Below are 22,140 nucleotides of genomic sequence, written 5' to 3'. Positions count from 1 at the left end.
TCCTGCACCTTTAATCTGTCTTGCTTATTTAGATGTCGAGTCTTTAGGGCAGGGGCTGTATTCTCTTCCGTGTCCCAGCCCAAGTGTTCCAATCCCAACGGAGGCCTTTGGTTGCTCCCAACATAAAACAATCCTATAGTTTGTATTGGGCTCCTTTAGGCTAAGTGGCGCCACATCAGTCTAAAGCGTGAGGATGATTTTCCAAATCTGACCAAGCTGTTGGGCAGGAAGAGGGATTGCAGGCCGCCTGGCTGTGTTTAATTAGTAAAGGGAAGCACCTGAGTCAAGCAGCCAGCTCCGGCATAAACAGCAGCCTGTGAATACCACAGAGAGGCAACAACAACAACAGGCCTTTGGTTTGGTGGTGTAACTCTTTGGCGCTGGAATCTAGCCTCCAGTAGACTGTGTTAATGGCAAGTACCTAGGCACTTAGTTAATTGCAACCTGGGAACTAAGCCACCTTTCTAATTGTTTGTTTCATGCTTTTGTATGCACCCCCCGTTCTCTGTCAAGAGGAGGGAATTCCTGCATTTGGGGGGATTCTCTTATAAAGATTGTGGCCAGACTCTGAGCCTAGTCCGGTCTAAAACAAGCTATTTGTTAGGCCAAATTCAGCCTGCAGGGACACTTGCATAAAGCCAGAGGAAGTCCATTGAAGTTAGTGTAGTTAGTAGTGTGTCTGAGTGCAGAGATTGGTCCATTGGCATCATTAGCGTTACTCTGTATTTTCATCGAAAACAGAATCTGGACCTGCTTCTTGGAGTGAAGCTCTAGGATCTGCATGAGATCAGAGGAGTCCATTTGTCATCTGTGCTACCCACGTGATTATATTTCTATAGAACGGTGGTTGATTTTTTTGTTGTGGTGGTGTGGTGTTGGGGGAGGGGGGTTGTGTGCCTTAAACAAAAATATCTTCCCCGTACTCTCCCCTCTTAACTTTTGTTTTCTTTTAAACTTGACTCTCTACATTGCTCTGAGAGGGTTTATAAAATCCAGTGAGGAAAGAAACTAAGCAGGCTGAGTCACACAAGGGAGGCATATCTAGGCCCATGCAGTTTACTGTGTGTCTGTCTCTTAGATGAGACATTAAGGCTGAGATTTTCCAACGCTACCCTAAAGGAGTTGAACATTCAGTTATTGCCAAAGTCAATGGGAAATGGGCACTCAAATGCCATAGGCAGCTTGGCATATCGCAACCCCAACTAGCCCCCTAGTTTTTGAAAGGTCAAGTGTGCAATTGCGTGTGTACAAAGGCACGTGTGTGCACTGGCATGTTGAATTTGTGCATGCAAAATTACCATCTTTGCATCCATGAACTGGGTGCTTGCACACTTCTCTCCGTTTGTGCCACTCAGGAGAGAGCTGGATGCTGCCAAGAATCCGGCCCAGGGTATGAACAAGTATATGAACAAAACCCGATTTGCCGTGATTATCTGCACAGAATTGTGTATGCATGGTGGCACGCCTCACCTTGCTGAAAAAACAGACCTTAAACACACTCTCTTTTATTTCTCTAGCTATTCTCTCAGCTCAATTTTAGTGTATTAAGATTGCAGCCTTGCTTACATGGAAGAATGTCAATATCACGTGCTAAATTTCCTATTCCTGCTGCCAGCCTTGAAAGACAAATACAGTTAGGAAAGCAAAAGAAATGATACAAACACCGACATCAGGACTTTTCCTGAAGCAGGCTGGGTGGCAAAATGTTAAGAATGTTAGGAATTTCCATTACGGCTCACCATTAAACTTGATCCTTTGGGAACACCCACAACATAACTAGTCCCAATAAAATCGACTTAAAGCACTCTTGGATGTAGTGCTCTTTGGTTCCCTTTGAAAAGGTGGAGCGTGTGTCTCGGGCGTCGTTTGATGTGCTCCTGTGAATAATATTCCAAGGTGCTGTAGGTCTGAAACATCAGCATGGCTGGAGCCAAGAGGGTGTAGCTCTGTGTGCAAACAACAGGATTGGACAGGACAAGGCGTACGGTATGTTGGGGCTGATTCTTCCTGGTGGTGCACCTTGTGGAGTTGTGTGCACCAGTGCAAAGTGAGTGTGAAACGCCACTGAATCAGGATGGTGGCTTGTTTACACTTGCTTGACACTGGAGCACTGACGGCACAAGATGCATGGTAAGGAGGCTCAGGTGCGTGTAGTGTTTTACCTGGAAAATGCACAGAGATAGAACATTCCTGTGCAGAACAGCAGGGCAGAGCGCAGTTCAAGAGCCTTTCTCCCAAACTAGCAGACACACTTCAACAGGAAATAAAAGCCCCTTCTTTCATAAACAGGCCCATTGCTTTCTTTTCAGGCAGCCCCTATAACAGAAACTCCAGCAAGGCAAGGTCTTCAGCTCTTGGCTGGTTGGTCAAGCCGAATCCACAAGCCAAAAAGAAGCAAAACAAAATATACACTTGGGCCTCAAGGAGCCCTCTCAGTGAGCAGAGAAAGGATCTGTCCAACACATCCACAGCTGCCCTATTACCGTTCTACTCACCGTACATATGGACTTCTTCCCTTTGAGCACCTGTGACGATTCCTCTGGGTCCCAGCTTCCCACTTCATCAGGTAAATGTCATCTCACTTGAGGCAAATGGGTGCAGTGGGGAGAAGGTGGGAAAGACCAAGATCACGAGGTTCCCTTTAGGATCCCGAATGGTCTGCCTAGCACCCCTTCATAGGAAGTCAAGTCAAAAGGAAACAAACTCTCTTCTATTGCTCTGGACTTAATGTAAATACAGTAAAGATGCTGCCATCATGTACGGTCGAAGACAAGATGTGAAATGTTGTTACTTTGGCAAGAGAGGATTATCTTTAAATAACTTCCTTAAAGTTAGCTGGGCAGAGTGCCTTGTTCTGAGTTTGAGTGCAGCAGTCTATACAGTTCATGCTGCAGCCAAGACATAAAATAAGGGAAAGCGACATTCCAGAGTACATGCCTGATCCAAAGCCCATTGACGTCAATGGAAAGACTTCCATTCACTTAATTGGACTTTGGATCAGGCCCTCAGTGGAGAACACGCGATTGCCAATGGACTGCAGACAGTGTTTACTGAAGACCCATATACTATTACATGCTCAAGTCAAAGTATGCCTTCCAACGTCTCAGTACCAGCAAAGGCTCCTGCCAGTTAGCCAGTGAAAGTTCCTCCACTTCTCTGTCAGAATTGCTGTGCTGTTAGCTTGGAGGATAATCAACAGCAAACCCATCCATAAATCAGGAGTTACCAAATGCCGATAAGGTGTTAAATTTCAGGCTCACGAGGCCATCCTTTTAACAATGACAGTCGAAAGGGAGAGCATGAATTCTTTTACACGGAAAAAAATTTATTGGAAAAACCACCCCCCTTTTGTTTGCCTGTAAATACATTCATGTGTTTTAGATTTCTGCACTGCTCTCCTGCCCGTTAGATGAGAGCACAACACAACCTGAACGCTTTCACTCTCACGCCAAACCAGGAGATTAAAGTGCCACAGCCGGGCTTGAACCATTAAACCATTTCAAAAGACACAGAACTACAGTGCTGCCTGATGTACAGACAGCCCATGTGAAAGGGCCTGTTCATTCAAGAGGAAAGATGGCCTACTAGTTAGGGTACTAACCTAAGTCTTGGAAGGTCTAGGTTCAAGTCCCTGCTCTGCCACAGACCTCCTGTGTGACCTTGGCCAAGTCACTTAATCTCTGTGTTTCTCCGTTTCCCATCTGTGCAATGGGGCTAATGCCACTGCCCTACCTTTCATGGGTGCTGTGAGGATAGCTACATTAAAAGAGTGTGAGATGCTCAGATACAGTGGTGATGGGAGGGCATATAAGTACCTTTGATAGATTCTGCCGGCTTACTGTGTATTCAGTGCCATGCCTGGGGAACGTGCTGCACTGACACACTTGCAGGGTGAAGTCCTCTGCCTAACCACAGCAGGTACAGCACTGGCGGTGCTAGCTGCCTGCATGCCATCCCTTTCCCCTTGTGCCTCTGCCTTTGTGGGACCATGGGCCTGATCCACAACCCTTCAGAGTCAATGCAAAGACTGTGGATTTCAGTGGGCTTAGGCTCAGGGAGATGGGTTAGTTCAGTCTCCATTCAGTTCTTGGCCTCTCTGATGAGGCAGCCAGGTAGTCTCATGGTTTTGTGATGCAGGCATTTGACTGCCAACTTATCTCATCAAATAGCCAGTAAACAAGGACTTTTGGTCACTCATGACCAACTGAGGCTGGATTCAAACTGGGAAGCTAGAGCTCAGAGTCTCTGTATCCCATTATTAATCCCGGAGCGCTGTAATCTCCTGCTGTCTTAAATTTGGGCTTCTTGGAATGGCCATCCGTAGTGTTTCTTTCTCTTGCTGCTCCTTCTTTGACTTTGTTTGCTGGTCCGTGATGGACGCTGCAGCACTATTCATCTATTAAATCTGATTAATGTATTGCGTCTATTATACGCAAAGCAAGGTCCGACTCAGAGGAGATAATAGCTGAGCAATCGCTCCCTTCCCATTGCAGATAAGGTACGGCTAGCAATGGCATTAGCTGTAAAAAGGTAGATCACTTTCCTGGATATAATGGGGTAGCTGGTGGATTGTGAGAGGGTTTCTGCTTAAAGTTTATCAGCCTGATTTCCAGAGGTGCTCCGTTGAAGTCAGTGGGAGCTCCAGGCTTCCAGCACTTTTGAAAAGGCCAAAAACTAGATGTGTACAGAATCAGAGTGGAATTTAGATCTGAAATGGATTTAGTGCCAACCTCCTCCCAGGTCATGCGTTCCTTTTCATTACCAAACCCTCCAGCAAGAGCATGAAAGGCATGCCGTTGTTAAAACGCAGGTTGGATAACTGGACTTATTTGGCTCGTTTATAATTACAAATTAATACAGTAACGATCAAGTAAGTTATCTAACCCAGGGTGTGGCATCTCAAAAGAGTCATCTTTTTAAATAGCATGGTTCATGTTTCTACAGCTTTTCCAGTTGATGTTCTCTTTTCATTCACAAATAAAATGTTGACTCTACTATGTGGGAATATTGTAAAAGGGGAAGCCTTTGCCCTAAACCTTTATGATTAAATAGTGCAAAGTAGTAAAATCCTAAAGGAGAAGCCAGGAGATCATGAGGGTAACACTGAGCTTGCTAAAATGTCTGAACTAATGTCTGCTTTCCCTCTGATATGTCTCGATTCAGAGCAAACATGCCGCTGGACGGCTTCATGCAGTACTGCTTGGACTGCCTGGTTCATAGCCATAGACTGTGTTTCCCACTTCTGTTTTTCTAGCGTACTTAGTTTTGTGACAAGCAAGGGAAAAATATCTCAGTGGGAAGGAAGCTTCTGTTCTAGGACTGCTCAAAGAAAAACAAGCGATATCAGGAACAGGCCAAAAACTACCTTGACAAATTCAGATCCCTTTTGGAAAGTAAATAGTTTCCCAGATGAAGATTTTCTCCAAAACTGCAATTTTTAAAGGGCAAGAAAATGTGATTATGGGAAGAACAATTCTAGTAAAGAAAATTAAACCCATTTCAGATTTGGGTTTGATGTTCCTTTTTAAATGGAAGATGCCAGGTGAATGGAGAAAGACATTTAAAACACCACCAAGTGTCTTCAAGGCAGTTAATTGCTGTCATAGAGTCTAGTATAGTTTATAGGGCAACCAGCATATGGAGGTGACATTGCAAGATCATCTGGGTCTAGCTCACTTTCATTTTCTTTCCAAGTTGCTCTACTGTATGATGTTAATAGCACTGCAATTATTTTAACGAACTGCACTAAGGGTATTTACAGTGTGAGTAAATCAGATGCTACCAAGCTGGGAACTCTGACAAGCATTTCTTACTAAGAAGTCAGATATTGCACACAAAAGGGGCGCTGGCCTGGGTCCCTACAAACATCCAACTTTGGGAATGACTGAGGTATGAATTTACAAGGGTGCATTTTGAATACCTGGTACGATACTACACATTCAAGGCCTGACCCAAGGCCCATTAAAGTCAGTGGAAAGACTTTAATGAGCAATGGATTAGACCCTAAAGCTGCATTCTTTATATATGCAAAACTCCCATTGCATTCAGAATTAATGGGCGCTTTGGGTGCATAAAGAATGCAATATTGGGCCACAAGACAGAGAAATGTTCCGTTGGATGTTGTGCAGGGATACAGCCATGTCTCCTGTCACTAACATTAATGGAAGGTACATGGTTACATTCATGCTTGATGGGCTAAATAAATGGGGTTGATTCAATCTCAGTGAGAAGCAGGTGCATCTCAGCTCCCGTGAAGCCAATGGGTTTATATTAGTTTAAAGTGAGGGGCAAATCAGGCCCAATTGTTTCCCACTCTGAGATTATGAGCGATCCATTGCAGCTCTAATAACTGACCCACACTGCTACATCAAATTCAAGCTGAACTTTTTGGGAGGGCTGGGGGGCGGGAAGGAAGGAAAGAGAGGTCAGGAAAAGTTGATTTAACTTAATACACATTTCTAGGTGTGACTTCTGGTCATTTGCACCAGACTGGCTCTTCTAATGCTATTCTTGGCTCAACCATAAATGAGAAGGACCAGACAACGCCACGAGAGAGCTTGTTAGATTTCCCTGCTGATCTGAGAGGCTGGGATAAACGCTGGAGTCGAAACAGGCCTGCTGCCAAGTTCCAATCCCAGCCTGAGGCTCCCCACAGCTTGTGGGTGTTTGCATCCCTGGGGGCTGATGGCTGCTCAGCAGTAGGTCAGAACAAGGCCTGCCTATCACTGGGGGGGACCTGCGAGCTAATCCATTGCACGTATGGAAAGAGCTATAAACACACAGTCATAGCCATTTGGGGAAAGCCTTCAGCCCAGTACAGAGCCCAAGGGCCTGGCCCAGGTGCTGGGGCGATACACAGCGGGAGAAGCATCTTCCCCACTAGCCCACAGAGTGACTCCACAGCTGCTTTACCAAGGTTTTGTTCCCTTGTACTCCTCCAGCTTGAGGGGAAGACTAAAGAATCTGTGCTGGGCAGGTGCTTTGGTTCTGCCCTAGCCTCATGATACCCCACTAGCCCGCTCCTCCTGCTTGGCTCTATGGCCGATCAGGTGTGTGAACCCCCGGTGCATCCTGTCCCAACTCCAGCCCTCTGCCTTGTGCAGCTGCGCCACACTGGCTGCAGAGCTGGGGGTCTCTGTGTGGCTACGGAGAGGGGGGCTGCATTTGCCCCTTAGGGATATACCCTGTGTTTCTTACTCAGTGTTTGTTTAGTTGTAGCTGAGGGAGACAAACTCCCAAGGAGAAACTGTGGCATTTGGCCCTGGGCTTGTAGCAGAGTGAGTGATCCCCTAACTTCTACCATTCCCTGGAGTTCATTAGGATTAAGAAACACTGATCAAAGAAGGACGTTCCCATTTCATCTTGTGGCGGTTGCTCACTGTGGCAGTTAAGAAGGTGAAATGGAAACTGCATGTTCATGCAGAAATGGCAGGGCAATAAAAATCGATGCAGAATAGAAAAAAACAGCCCCACACAGGATGATATTTTATTTCAGACGTCCTCAGAAAAGCCAGAGACCAAATCAAAGCTTGGGGCTCAAAGCTTCTCCACGACATCGATGAGCTGCATTATTCTGGACAGACCCGTTAGGCTCTTTGGAAAGGTGTGTCACTTGTTTCCTGCAGCCCAACAACAACCTGAGATGCTGTAAAAATAGCTGACAATGTCTGATTGACAGCTGAGGATGTGACCCTAAACTCTGATGTTTTCCTTTTCCTGGTGAAATCAATGGTACCTCAGACAGACGCTGAACTACATGTGTTTGCGGTGGGAGTGCCATTTTAGGCCAGTTTCTTTTGAAATGGGGGTTGGAATTGCGAAGGATCAGTGGCGCTCCAGGCTCACAAAGAGGCACTGTCTTTGAGGAATCTTTACATAAGCCCCGCAGAACCAAGGCAGCAGGAGTTTGCACAGCTGCCGCTGGAAGCAAACATGTACTTTTAGCTGACCTGTGCTGATGGCTTTGGGCATTAAATCTGACGCTTTCCAGATGTACAGCCCTCTCTTGCCACAATCCAAAAACATTTGGACCCCAGGTTAAAAAAAAAAAAAAAGGTGCTGTAAATACCACATTGTACTGTATATTCCAGAGCCCACATTCACAATTTCACTCTAAGACCTTAAGGTGTATACTGAGCTGGGAATTTACAAGGAAGGTTTCAAAATAAGTTTGGTTCAAAGTTAGTTACTGTGCCAGTCTTCATAATTCTTTGCTCTCGATTGGGGCTTTTTCTTCATCCGAATGAGGCTCGTTAGCCAGAGTTCCTTTTAATTGATTAATTCTAAGTTAGCCATAAACTCCAGTGACCTCTGCAAATGCAAACATAAGACTCCTATTGATTTTGCTGGGCATTCAAATGGGCCCTGAAACCATTGGCAGGGAAACGGAAGCCTTCAAAATAATTTGCAGATATGCCTTTTGCAAAAAAAAACACAAAATATTTGATTCAGAGACAGGGGTTTCGATCCTGGGTTGGATCAGAACTTTCTGGGGAACTTGGGACCAAGGCTGAGATTGGGGTCGGGAACAGCCACATTGCCATGGGCAGAAAGCTGTGCAAAGTCATGACTGACATGCAGAATGGCACTGACAGTTCCATGACTTGTCGCACCAATGACTGCACAAGACTCACTATTATTGGATAGTGTGGGGAGGCTGGAGAGGAACATGATTTTGTATTTAGAAAGGACATGGGACTGGTAGTAATAGGAAATTAAACCTTCTGGTGAACCAGAGGCCAGTCTGGTGCAGACAGCTGCGGCATGAGCTCTCTTCAGACCGCCCTGCCAATTCTCTCAAGCGAGACCTGGACTGAGGGACACTTGCTCCTTCCTTTTCCTCCATCTTGCCACCTGGGATTGAGCAGGAAGGATCCTGTGCACTAGCATTGTCACAGGGCCCAATTCTGAGCTCATGCAAGGCATTGTGACTCAGGAGTAACTCCAGTGAAGTCAGGGGTGCAAGTGAGATCAGTATCAGTCCCAGAAAACCTACAGTGACTTAAGGACTCACCTGAGGTTACTGATTTGGATTCCATCTATGAGTGTCAGCTGAATTCAGATGTCTGGTCTTAGAGATGAAAGATACAGAGATAAAAATAAAACTCAGGTAAAAGAATTAACTGATGCCTAAAAGGGACCTGAATTGAGATTATATCAACATAGAGTCATAGCCAAACCAGAGCAACATAACTAGCTCACATCCATATATAGACTCCCATTCTGGAGTCATGCTGATCTCTGGCATTCAGAAAAGTGGGGTACCCAGCTGATGTTCCCTTCTTTTTGACTGCCTGACATTCACTGAACTCCCCAGCTTGGCTTGACCTGTTTACAGGTGCCTTTCCCAGCATGTTATCCTGGAAGCTGGCCCTTTAAATCTGGGAAAGGCAAGCAGCTGCAGCCCAAGCATGGGTATTTTACTTCTTATTGCGGCAGAGCTGCAAGTCCCTTTTGTGAGGATTTAGTTTCTTTCAGCTTCTCTTTCCTGCCCCTCTCCTCTGACTCCAGGGGAGTGGCTGTGTTCGAAGGGTGAGTGTGGCTTAGCAGCACAGAGCTCTGAGGAGTCCATGTGATCTAAGTTTTAATAAGATCCGAGCGTTATTCGGACTTTCCGTCCCGCATTTCAACGTTTGTTTTTGTCCCAAACTAGGACAAAAAGTTGAAATTTCGAAATTGTTCATGGAACAGAAATTCTGAAAAAATTCAATTTGGAAACGCCAACTGGGTTTTATTTTGACATTTTTTTGATTAAAATGAAACCTCTTAACATCCCCCATCACTTCAGTTTGTTGAACTCTCCTGAAGTGCTTTGTTTCTAGTCAGTTCAACATTAAATTCCGTTTTTTCATTGTGGCGCATTGCTTCGTGGAAGCTATTGTTCAGGAGCCTGACGCCCCCGTTTTCACTGGCTGCACTACTTCTCCCATGATGCACCACGCCGAGCTTGCTTGGAAGGTAAGCCACATTGCATGAGGGGAGATGTAATCCTCCGGGGAGCTTGGCCCATAGGTGAGAATGGGGGTCTAAACTACAACACCCATAAGGCAATGTGCCGTTAGGGAAATGCAGTTTGTTTTATTGAATTAATTCAAAACAAAAAGGTTTGGGTCAGTTCAATAAAATGAAATATTCCAATTTGGGTCAAACGGACACGAAATGAAATATTGCTTTTCGATTTTCCCAATGGGAAACTGAATTGGGGGAGGGGGGGCAAAACCACAATTTTTCCCATGGAAATTTTCAATTTTGCACAAACTGTATTTTCCATCAGAAAATCATCCCAACGGAAAATTCTCAACCAATTCTAGTTTTTGTCTAAGTGCATATCTTTAGGGCCGGATCCAAAGCCCATTGATGTAACTAGGAGTCTAATCATTGCCTTCGGTAGGCTTTGGATACGGCCAGAAGTTTGCCAAAATACACTCTATAAACCTAAAAATCAATTGCAAATCCAAGCCATCAAGGGATTTTCTCCAGTCACTAGAGTGATCAGCCACGTCCCAAAACAAAGGAGCCGGCTGGAGAGAGTGACCTATTTATCGATAAAGTAACAGTGTGCTTTTGCAGCCTCAGTCACTGGAATGCTCTGCGTTATTCCTGAGCCCAACAAGGAGGGAGGTAGCATTATGCAAGCTGCATTAATCTACAGCAAACTGCTAACAGATCCTTACAAATAATTTCCCCATTAAGTGTCAACCCCAGAGGGGACAGATGGGATGTGTTGATGCATGAGAGGATTCCTAAATTGGTTTCTCCACTCAAAGAACTACAGAGAGCTGTGCTTCCCTGTTTAAAAGACATTTGTGTTACAAGCCTAGTCCCGGCAAGGAATCTTGCCCCAGCTGTAACATGTAACAACTTCACTTTCTACCCTGGGAAATGGAGATGTCTCTACTATATGGTCTGGGGGTTGCTCTAATTACGGCAGCTTCCCGAGGGCTGTAGATGAGCTATGTAACAGTCCAGCATCTCTGTAGCACCATATGTTACACAGGTATCCCTCTGCTTCTCCCCCTACCTTCAGGGGCGGCTCCAGGCACCAGCACGCCAAGTGCGTGCTTGGGGCGGCAAGCCACGGGGGGTGCTCCGCCAGTCGCCGCAAGGGTGGCAGGCAGGTTGCCTTTGGCGGCATGCCTGCGGAGGGTCCGCTGGTCCCGCGGCTTCGGTGGACCGCCCGCAGGGGCGCCGCTGAATCCGCGAGACCGGGGACCTCCCACAGGCAAGCCGCCGAGCCGCCCCTGCCTACCTTGAGCCCAGCCCAGGCTTGGCAATGTGGGGCTATGTAGAACTGATTACATCGGCCCAACACCTTGCCTGTTCTAGGGGAATTCTCTTCCTGCCCTTTGCAGCATTCTGACTACCCGCTGTGCCTCCACAGAGATGTATAGGGGGCCAGGCCTGGGGAGAGGGTCTCTCCCTTAGTTGGAGGAACCTGTTAAAGGGGGGGAAGTCCTTTGCTGCAGTTAACGCATGGTTTAGCACAGCATGTAGACGGAGTGGAGTGCAAGGGCTGTAATACACTCAGGGGATGGAGTTAAAACATGCCTAGGTCCTAGCTGCACTGCAAGAGCCAACCACGTTGCAGGACGGGTGTAGCATGTTTTGTTGCACAATATCAGAGGCAGGTACCAGGTGGGTTTGGTGGAAGCTGGGCTCAGTTTGAGCTGTGGGGGAATGTTCCGGTCATCCCTAATTTCATTCACACTTGTTCCCCCATCTTTACCTTTCATCAGTGAGAACCATCCATGCACGTCTCAGAGACATCACGAGGTCCTGCACCAGTGCCACAGGAATCCAGCCATGACCTTCCTGCTATTGCTAAGGTAAAGAACAAGCAACCCCTCCCCCCCTGCCCATTTTCCCCATAAAACCTTTCCAGCCTTCTCTACCTAGCATCCAAAAGGGCACAAGCTCAACGTTTACAAATTCTTTTCCACGTCACCTTTAAATCTGCACTAGTTCTGGTTCTTCTGGCTTCTTTTTATTGTATGAATTATATCCCCCCACCCACCCACACAGTTTGAGCATTGGCCTGCTAAACCCAGGGTTGTGAGTTCAGACCTTGAGGGGGCCACTTAGGGATCTGGGGCAAAATCAGTACTTGGTCCTGCTAGTGAAGGCAGGGGGCTGGACTCGATGACCTTTCAGGGTCCCTTCCAGTTCTATGATATAGGTGGGTTTTTTGTTTGCAAGGTGCTGGAGATGGAGCCCTGTGTCATGCCGGTACCCCTTCCCCCCGCCCCAGGTGACTTCCATGACCAATGCGTCTGCATTGACTAGTCCAGTCTCCAGGGACCAGTTCAACCTTGGTATCTCTACTGAGGCTGCCAGTCATGGTTGGGAGGTTCCTGGTGCTGACAGCTGTGCTCTAAGAACTGGAATAAGGGCTCCCACTAATTTTGCGTAGGCCATCAAACAATCATCAGCTGGTCACAACTGACTGGAGTCAAACCAGTGCCCCAGAGGGGAAAGACTGCAATAGAGGTGCCATTGATAATCCACTGAGCCATCTCTAAAAATCACAAACAAAGCAAGATCTTTTCTGGACTCTCTCAAGGACTCCCTTCCAGCCCCTGACCGAAAGAGCTTGGCTTGTTTAGCCTAACCAAAAGAAGGTTGAGGAGGGATATGATTGCTCTTTATAAATATATCAGAGGGATTAATATTAGGGAGGGAGAGGAATTATTTAAGCTTAGTAACAATGTGGACACAAGAACAAATGGATATAAACTGGACACTAGGAAGTTTAGACTTGAAATTAGACGAAGGTTTCTAACCGTTAGAGGAGTGAAGTTCTGGAACAGCCTTCCAAGGGGAGTAGTGGGGGCAAAAGACATATCTGGCTTTAAGACTAAGCTTGAAAAGTTTATGGAGGGGATGGTATGATGGGATAGCCTAATTTTGGCAATTAATTTGGCAATTGATCTTTGATTATCAGCAGGTAAGTATGCCCAGTGGTCTGTGATGGGATGTTAGATGGGTTGGGATCTGAGTTACTACAAAGAATTCTTTCCTGGGTGCTGGCTGGTGAGTCTTGCCCACATGCTGAGGGTTTAACTGATCGCCATATTTGGGGTCGGGAAGGAATTTTCCTCCAGGGCAGATTGGCAGAGGCCCTGGAGGTTTTTCGCCTTCCTCTGCAGCATGGGGCACGGGTCACTTGCTGGAGGATTCTCTGCAGCTTGAGGTCTTCAAACCGCAATTTGGGGACTTCAATAACTCAGGCATAGGCTAGGGGTTTGTTGTAGAAGTGCATGGGTGAGATTCTGTGGCCTGCGTTGTGCAGGAGGTCAGACTAGATGATCATAATGGTCCCTTCTGACCTTAAAGTCTATGAGTCTATGAGCACCTGTAACTCCCATGGGCCATACCTGGGAGAATAGAGGTGAGAAGAAAACCCTTAATCCCCATGTGATATAATCTTCCCCATCCCCCCATTCATTCCTGTCAGTGTGCCCACTGCAGCCTTTTATGGATTGCTTTGCAAGTGCTGACAGTGAACTCTCCATTATAATTACAGTGACTCAACCCTGTGTGGTCTTTACCTGTTACTTTGTCCTGTTAGCTCAGCTGGCCTGAGTCACCTTCAGGGGCAGAAAAAGCATTGCCATGTCTCAGCTGTAAAGCGTCAGTAACTGTTTACATCTTGTTGGCTAATGGATCATTAAAGATAATTAAAACTAAGTCATTGCTTGCAGATGCTGCCATTTTATGGGTATCTGTGTCACACTCAGCTTTATTCAGAGTCGAAACAAACTATAATTGCGGCTTGTGTGACGACCGTTTTAGTCTGAACATTAGTGCATACCAGCCTCTGTGATCTGATGCCTCTGACTATACTTTGGTCCAGTTAGCAAGCGGAGTGTTTTGAAATGTGAGCCCTGGGAGATCAGTTCCACTGAGTCAAAATACACCCAGCTGGGGTTTCTCTTTTAAGAGTGAACAGTGGGGAGAGAAGTCATTCTTCTTCTGGAATGGCAAGATGATCATCAAGGAGATAAAGAGTGTGAATTCGCTCCCCGATCAGATTTATTACCACTGGCTGACATTCACCTGATTTTCCTTCCTTGAAACTGCCTCAGAGGCTGCGTTCAAATGCTCACTCCTGGCCCTTGCCCCGTTTTTATAAGGATTGCTGATTAAACGATGCTGAGAACTGCCTCCCTTCCACCACGGTGGTCAGAGAGGGAGATTAACCAAATCTGCTGGTAAACCTCACTTACACTGGGTGTGTTGCCAATCCCTTTCATTTGCTAATCCAGATACACTGATTCCAGGTAATTGTACCCATTCATTTCCTGGTTGGTGTAGTCTATACTAACTCCACAAACCACAGGGAAATCTGAAACCCCAGATGGGGAGCTTTGCTCCTGCAAGCTGCTCTCTTAGACGCAGATCCTCAGTTGGGCCCTGTGTAAGGAGGAGAGTAGCATTCGGAGCACCTACGTTGCTCATAGGCACATATTGCCTTGCATGTGCTAGGCTTTGCTGCCAACAATGTACCCCCCTTGCTCGCACCAATTCCACAGGAGCGATAATATAGGCAAGATACTGGCAGCTGCTGGCGTTGTCACTACCCTGCCACGTCCTCACCCTCGTGGGAGCAAAGGTGGCCCAGCAAGCCAAGCACTGGGACTCAGAAGACCTGGGTTCTATTCCTCTCTCTGCCATTGGCCTGCAGGGGCAAATTGTTTCTCCTCTCAGGTTCTGCATCTGTAAATTGGGGAGGGGTCACTCTGACCTCCTTTGTGAAGTGCTCTGAGATGGAAAATGCTGTTTATGAGCAAGGCATTATCTTTATCTAGATCTACTGCACAGCACAGTGGGATGTACGCTAATGGCAACAGGATCCTGGTGTGAAGGAGGTGGGAGCTGGCTGTTAATGTGCTGTTTGCTGTAGGATTACAGCTGGAGCTAAAGGGGGCAGTCACTTGTGATAGGCCCCATTCACTGATACTTCGTGGCCAAGGCAGGTATCACTCACTGTGAAGTTTTACCTCTGACGGTGCTGAGTTCAACTGCCCAGCCTGGTGTGGGAAAGGGGGAATCCAGGCAGGAAACTGGACATGAGGGGGAATAAAAACACCACCCCAAAGCGCGGCAAAGAGAGTAGCAAAGGCTGCTGGGAAGGGGACTGAACTCCAGTCCCAGGGCTGAGGGTGTCGGGGGTGAGCTAGGCCTGACTAAGCCTATAGGTAAGACAGAGGTGTGTATAGACCTTGCCCTGTGTCCAGGCCCTTTGCTCTCGGATTGAAAAGCCTGTTCAGATCACAGTCTGAAGGGAAGACCTGCAGGATCCGAACCTCGTCGGGCCTGCTGAGCAATCATGCAGGCAGGGGCTGTAGTGCCAGGCCCAGTCCAGGAATGGGGGAATTGTGGGAATCCATCCTAGGCCAGGTGACAGCAAGAGGCCTAACTCCTTAGGGAGGTGCACTCAGAAAGACCATGGAGGGATCAAAGGTTCAGCTAACCCTGAACAGGGACCGGAGGGCTCTTGCCATTGGAGCTGAATTGGTGAGAGCCATGGTGGGGGATTTTGGGCAGAGAAGCCTTGTGTGGACATAGTATTCATGTGCCCCTCAGGTATCACTTAATCTAATTTAATCTCTGATACGAAGAGTGCCACAGATGCAGCTGGCACTTTCAAGGTACCCAAGAAGTGGCAAGGCATCTTCTCCAGAGCGCTTGTAATCCAGCTCAGACAGCTGCATGAGCAGGGACGACAGTCGCAGGGCAAGAGTTTTGGGAGCGTCAACATGGGAAAGCGGTGAGAAATCATGACGGGGGTGTGGAGAAGGAGGGTACTTGGCATGTGGATTGGGAGGTTGTTCCAGGCACAGGAGGCTGTGTGAAATAAAGGCATGCAGGCCAGAGTAGCAGGAAGTGAAGTTTGGGGAAAGGGTTGGGAGGTTCTGAGGGGAGCAGGTGGGAGGAAGAAGGTAGCCAGGACAGAGTCCTGTAGGGCCTTGGAGGTCAGAAGAAGGTGCTTGAGCTTGCTGTAGATAAGGAGAGGGAGCTTGCTGAGGGATTTGGGGAGCATTTGGTGCAGTGGGAGAGGAAGATGATGGTGGCAGAGTGGGCTGGAGAGGTGGGAAGCCAGACAGTAGGTGGTTCTCGCAGGAACTCTATGGCAGTGGTTCTCAACCAGGGGTACACGTACCCCTGGGGGTACGCAGAGGTCTTCCAGGGGGTACATCAACTCATCTAGATATTTGCCTAGTTTTGTGACAGGCTACATGAAATGCACTAGCAAAGTGAGAACAAACTAAAATTTCATACAGACAATGACTTGTTTATACTGCTCTGTATACTATACACTGAAATGTAAGTACAAGATTTATATTCCAATCGATTTATTTTATAATTATATGGTTAAAAGGAGAAAATCAGCACTTTTTCAATAAGTGTGGCTATGACACTTTTGTATTTTTATCTCTGATTTTGTAAGCAAGTCGTTTTTAAGGGAGGCGAAACTTGGGGGTACACAAGGCAAATCAGGCTCCTGAAAGGGGTACAGTAGTCTGGAAAGGTTGAGAGCCACTGGTTTATGGTCCTGCTGATGCCAATGAACACATCAGAGAGCCCAGCATCATAGGCCCCGATGACCTGTCAGGCTGCCCCTCCCCCTGCACCGCGCAGAGGTCAGTGTGGGCGTTTCAGTGCCTGCCTCTGCAGTCAAACGTTGAATTTCAGTAGCAGTAATTGCTTCTGATGGGGCAGCCACTTAATTCTGCCTGATCCAGGAGCAGAAGTCAGACGTTGGGGAAGTTGGTCTCGTTCCTTCCCGAGCCCCTTGTAATGCCCCTCTGTGCACTGTATATGTATTTTTTCCGCATGTAATGAAATGGAGTTTGCCTCCACTAAAACAATCGTGTGATCAGCCTGTTGTACAGCAACCACCACACTTTCTTGTCTGTCCTTCGTCATGCACCGCCCTCGCTGTCTCCTTTCTCAGGGCGGCTTTCTCAACTCGGCCATTTTCTGCACTTGTGGGTGTTAAGTTGTGGCAATAATAATCCCGGCCCTGATGAGGATACCAAACGTGTAGTTTGTTGATCCTGGATGGCTGAGTTGTACTACTGGCTGGCTGGCTAAGCTGCTAGAACTGGCAGACGGAGCTATTTCCAGTGCGTTCCTCTGACAGGGGAAAGTGTGTTTTCAAATTTCTTCTTTCTTCTCCCCCCTTGGAGCCAGCAGCTGCCAGGAAGCTTTGGCGAGGAAACTTCAGAGTTCTTCTGTAGCTCTCGCATGTGGACTGCGAGCAGGCAGAGTTGGCAGGGCTCTTGCTGCAGGCTGGAGAATACTCGGCAAAGCCGTTTGTCAAGTTCATGCTGCTTTAATCGTAGCCGTTTTCCTCCTGCTGGGGTTGGTGACACCGCAGGGCGCACTTGTCCCTGGGATCCAATAATGAACCTGCACCCAACGTGATATCTGTTAGCACTGGGCTGCCAGAGATGCCACCTTTCAGGAGAGGTGCAGAAACAAGGTCCTGACTGCATGTGACGGGTTAAGATCCTTTGGCTCTCTTTCCACAAATAAGGGTGTTAGCCCCAGTGTCCTGGATAAACTCTGCTTACATTCTGCCAAGGCAAATTCCCCCTGCGGTGTCAGCTGGCTGCAACATCCTTCGCTTCCTCTCTGTTGCTTAGCATTGCTGTGGGCCATTAGCCAACTCACCCTCCAACCACACCTCTTCTATGGGGAGACCGGGGAGGTGGAAGGTAGTGCACACCCCAAAGACACTCGGCGTCTCCTACTTGGAATACCCCGGTCTCCTCCTCTCCAGTTATTGCTTGACACCCAACTCTGCCGCCTCCCCCCCCCGAAAGTGGCTGCCAGAACCATTGTTCCCCCACCAATTTATTTATTACCTTCACCTGTTCTGTCCTTTCGCCAGTGTAGATTACAACTTGTTTGGGGCAAGGGCCTTTCTTTTTTACTTGCTTTGTGAAGCTCCTAGCTCTGTAAAGGTAGCAAGAAGCAGCTCACTTTGCACCTGAAGTTCCCAGAGGTGTCACACCAACACACAGCTTCTTGAGCCAGGATGATCCAGTGGTTAGGGTGGTAACCTAGCACATAGGAGGCTTTGGTTCTAGTCCCTGCTTTACCACAGCTTCCTCTGTGACTTTGGGCATGTCACTTAGGTTATTAACTCCTATTGATTTCATGATGGATCTGGGCCTTAGTGTTTCTGGCCTGGCTTTTTAAAGGTATTTAGGCAGTGCTGTACTCAGCATTGTAGTACCTAACTGATTTAGGAGCCTAAATCTCATTTCCCCAATGGGGTTTAGGTACTTAGGAGCTAAAATCCCATCCACTGTCAATGGGCATTTCCTTTTCGAAATGAGATTTTGGCTCCTAAATCAGTTGGGCACTGCAATGCTTGGCCTGTGAGCCTCAGTTTCCCCATTCTGTAATGGGGACAATAGCCCTGCCCTGCCCCAGAGCTGTGTTTTGAGGATAACTCTTAAAGATTGTGAGGTGCTCAGACATTATCATGGGCACGTATGAATACCTTCAATAGATAGAACTTTGGAGCGTGATCTAAATCCTATTGTAGGCAATGGAAAATCTTGTATTGACTTCAGAGGACTTTGCATTAGGCCACCTGTGCTGTAACATTGCCAGGCCAGGTGTGTAATCTTGAGCATGGGTTTAATCAGGGCTTGAGCAGCATGGTACGTCCACCAAACCTAGTCCTGGTGGAGAAAGTCAGAGTTGACACAGAGGCCACAGCTATCAAATGAACATGCAGGAAAGTGGCTGCGGATTGCAGATGGGGCTGGCTGCTGTGGCTAGCGGAGAACTGCAGACATTTGCTCAGCTCAGGTTTCCCGGCCTCATGGAAATGGGGCCGAAGGTGCAGTGACGAACTTCCTGACAGCTGGAATGAAAAAAATGTCTGAGCAAACACAAGCCATAATAGCAGATTGGCACAGCTTGTTTCTACCCTCTATTGATTCAGTTATAATCATTCGTTAGAGAAAGGGCCCTACTCAATTACTTCCAGTGTGGACATAAAGAAGAACATACTTGCATACAAAGGTTGGGAACAATCGGGCTCTGTTGAGCTTGCATTGAGTTTGACAAAAGCGTTGATTCAAAATGAGAGGCACAAGGCATTGAGTCCTTGAGTTACTATTGCAACGAACCAAGAGACACAGAATGGGATGGGCCCAGTTCAGCCACGACCTTAAGCACGTGGCGATGTGCTTTGCTGAATTGAGGCCTTTGGAGGGGCTCTAAGAACCAAATTGTCCTGCAGCTCTCTGCTCTGTGCAAAGTGGGTGCAAGACACTATGCTGGTGTGAGTGAGTGGAGTGTTCAGAATGAGGGTGGGGTCTGCAGATGTTTCATGCTCATGTGTATGAGTATGGCCTGACTCTTGAGTGCTTAACCATGCAACCAAAACAGTCTCCAAACTTGGGAGTGGCGGGTAATGGAATTATATTGAGGAGACTTTTGCACCATCCTCCATCACAACTGACCCTCATTAGACAGTCTCACTAGAGAATCCTTCTGTCTGGTTTAAACTCAAGAGGAGGTTCCGCCAGGACGGGTGCTGGAGCAGCATAGGAGATGCCTTCACTGCCCATACTGCACCTGCGGGTAAATAGAGAACTGGGGACTGTTCCTCAGCCGCTATCATCTCTCTTAGGAGAGAGCTTGCATTCCTTTTTTAAAAATCAACATGTTGCCTTAAGTGCAATCGTGTGTGTAATGTACAGAATGAATATTGATTCACATGTTAAGAGCCAGCTTTTAATCGAAGCCTCGTTTCAGTCTCTCCCCTGAACTCTTTTAAAAACTCTGTGCAGAGCCCTGAAATGAATCTGAATGAAAATGTGCTGCGGGGCTTTGATAGGGCATTCAACGGCAGAGTAAATGTTCCAGCAGTTTGGGGAGTAAACAGTCCCCGCGTGCTCTGCTTTTGCTCAAGGGCAACAATAATTTATGCATCCTGTTTGCTCTTTATAGGATGGATACATACATGTTCCCCTGTCCAATCAACTCCCAAATGCCTTTATTTCTTTAGCCCTTTCTCTGGCCTCTTTATTTCTTCTGGTGTGCAACTGAAATGTTTACACACATGGGGCCTGGTGTCAATCAGGGGAGATCCATTGGCTGCTGTGAAGCTTTGTTGATTTGCACCAACTGAGGATCAGGCCCGTGGGATTGGAAAGCTAAGAGTTGCTGTCGTGCAGATGTTCAGCAATTTCTTTTCTAGAATTCAGAGCTTTGGAATTCCCTAAGCATTTCCCAGCCAGGTTTGGAAGCAAGGGAAAGAATCTGACATATTCCTTGCTTGTGACTGTCCTTGATGCCTTGAGATGACTTTGTGACTGCTAGCTCCTGGTCTTATTCACTTGTTGACACGTGGCCTTATAAGACAACAAAGCCTTTTCTTGTTGAACACCTAACACCAAAGCAGATCCAACATGGGTCCAAGGATTTGTATATCACCATACTGAGCCCAGATCCACAAAAATGTCTCCCCCCAAACAGTCCCTAGATAGCTGGTACCTGAGTCAGTCACGCAACCGACTGTCCCATTTTCCTGTCTCAGGTCCTGAGTGAGGAAGAGGGTGGTACCTCTCTGGATACTGAGTCACTAGCAATCAGCTGTGCAGTGTACCGCCAGCTGCTCCCAGACACCCCCCCCCACACACACACACACGCACACCCTTCCTCTGGTCATGGGGCTTAGAACAAAGGGTTTCCCCCAACACCCCTGTGCTGCTAGCATGGCATGATAATCCCTGGCTGTCCAGAATCTGCAGATGAAACTAAGTGAGCAAAGTCAGCTGCAAGATGGTTAACTTTGTGTTCCCCTTTCCTGGAGCTTATCTAGCAGCTTCTTTCAAAGAGCAGCGTCAAGGTGTCTTTCTTTCATAGGCAGTGTCTTCTTTAGCTCATCCCAAAGGGTATTCTGATGGCAATAACATCACCTTACGTTTATATGGTGCCTTTCATTCTTTCAATACTAGTGTCACCTTCACCTCACAAGCACAAGGCGGGGATGGTGTCCCTAGCCTCTGTTTGCCAAAAGCTGGGAATGGGCGACGGGATGGATCACTGGATGATTGCCTGTTCTGTTCATTCCCTCTGGGGCACCTGGCATTGGCCACTGTCAGAAGACAGGATACCGGGCTAGATGGACTTTTGGTCTGACCCAGTATGGCCGTTCTTGTGTTCACTCTAACCCCCAAGTCCTAATGTAATCATCTGGCACCAGTGGGTTGAGGGGTACACCCATCCCAGAGCTCTGGTATCAGATTTTGCCTTAAATGTACACGAGAACCACTTCATCTGCCACACAGATACAGCCACTGCTGGGATGAAATGTGGCAGCTGTTTAATTGCACACAAAAATACTCCACAACCGTTTAGGACTGAACACTAAGGCTCCTGTATGCAACTGAAACTTTAGGGAGAATTTGCTGGAAGTAACTACCCCAACTGGAAATGGCCAGGACAGAGGGATTACCAGCCCTACACATACAAAAAGCATCCGGGGCTTCTTAATGAAGTAAAGTGATCAGGACCTTGATTTTCCATCTTGTTTGATGTCTCAATTAGAAGTGCTGGGGGCGGGGGTATGGGAGGAGGGACGAGTGCTTATTTCCTGGTCACTTCAGCTTTCTCTGCAAAAAGACGGGTTATTTATTAGAATAGGCAGGTCATAATTGAACCCAAAGATTGTTAAAGGAGTACTGAGCCAATAGGTTTTATGACAAAGGTGCTAAAAGAGCAACGCTGATCGTTACCCAATCAGCTTCTTTTTCCGAGACCATAACATTAAAAAAACCAAAACAAATCTGCTGAAGATTTCTTTTCATTAATGAGTTCTTGCAGCATGAACTCTGCTTACACTATCAACATTGTTTCTGGGCAACCACAGGCAACTAATCAATCTTCATTCTGAAAAGAACTGTTCCGCGTTACATGAAAAACCACCTCACTTCTGTTTGAAGGGGAAAACTGCACCGGATAGCATCTACGCTCTGTAGTGGCCATGTCCCCATGCTTGTGATGCATTCCAGCAAGCGCAATGGTCATTCTTCTGAGCCCTACTGGGCAGGGGCATGTACTCTGAATGGGGATAATCGATTGATGGCGCTCTTCTTAGGGCAGAAG

General features: G+C 47.2%; 1 protein-coding gene across 1 annotated transcript in view; it reads left to right on the top strand.

Annotated features, from left to right (window-relative positions):
- The first annotated feature begins 8,975 nt into the window (after positions 1 to 8,975).
- Positions 8,976 to 22,140, top strand: part of CCDC92 (coiled-coil domain containing 92) — a 198,553-nt gene continuing 185,388 nt past the window's right edge. Inside the window, exons 1-2 of the mRNA XM_039505088.1 lie at positions 8,976 to 9,109; positions 11,736 to 11,825. The gene's annotated coding sequence lies outside the window, so the exon portion shown is untranslated. The remainder of the gene's footprint in view (positions 9,110 to 11,735; positions 11,826 to 22,140) is intronic.

The sequence above is a fragment of the Mauremys reevesii genome, linkage group 18, assembly GCF_016161935.1.
Source record: "Mauremys reevesii isolate NIE-2019 linkage group 18, ASM1616193v1, whole genome shotgun sequence".
In the NCBI taxonomy this organism is placed as follows: domain Eukaryota; kingdom Metazoa; phylum Chordata; order Testudines; family Geoemydidae; genus Mauremys; species Mauremys reevesii.
Note: the sequence above shows the minus strand (reverse complement) of the source record. Positions and strands in the feature narration are given on the sequence as shown.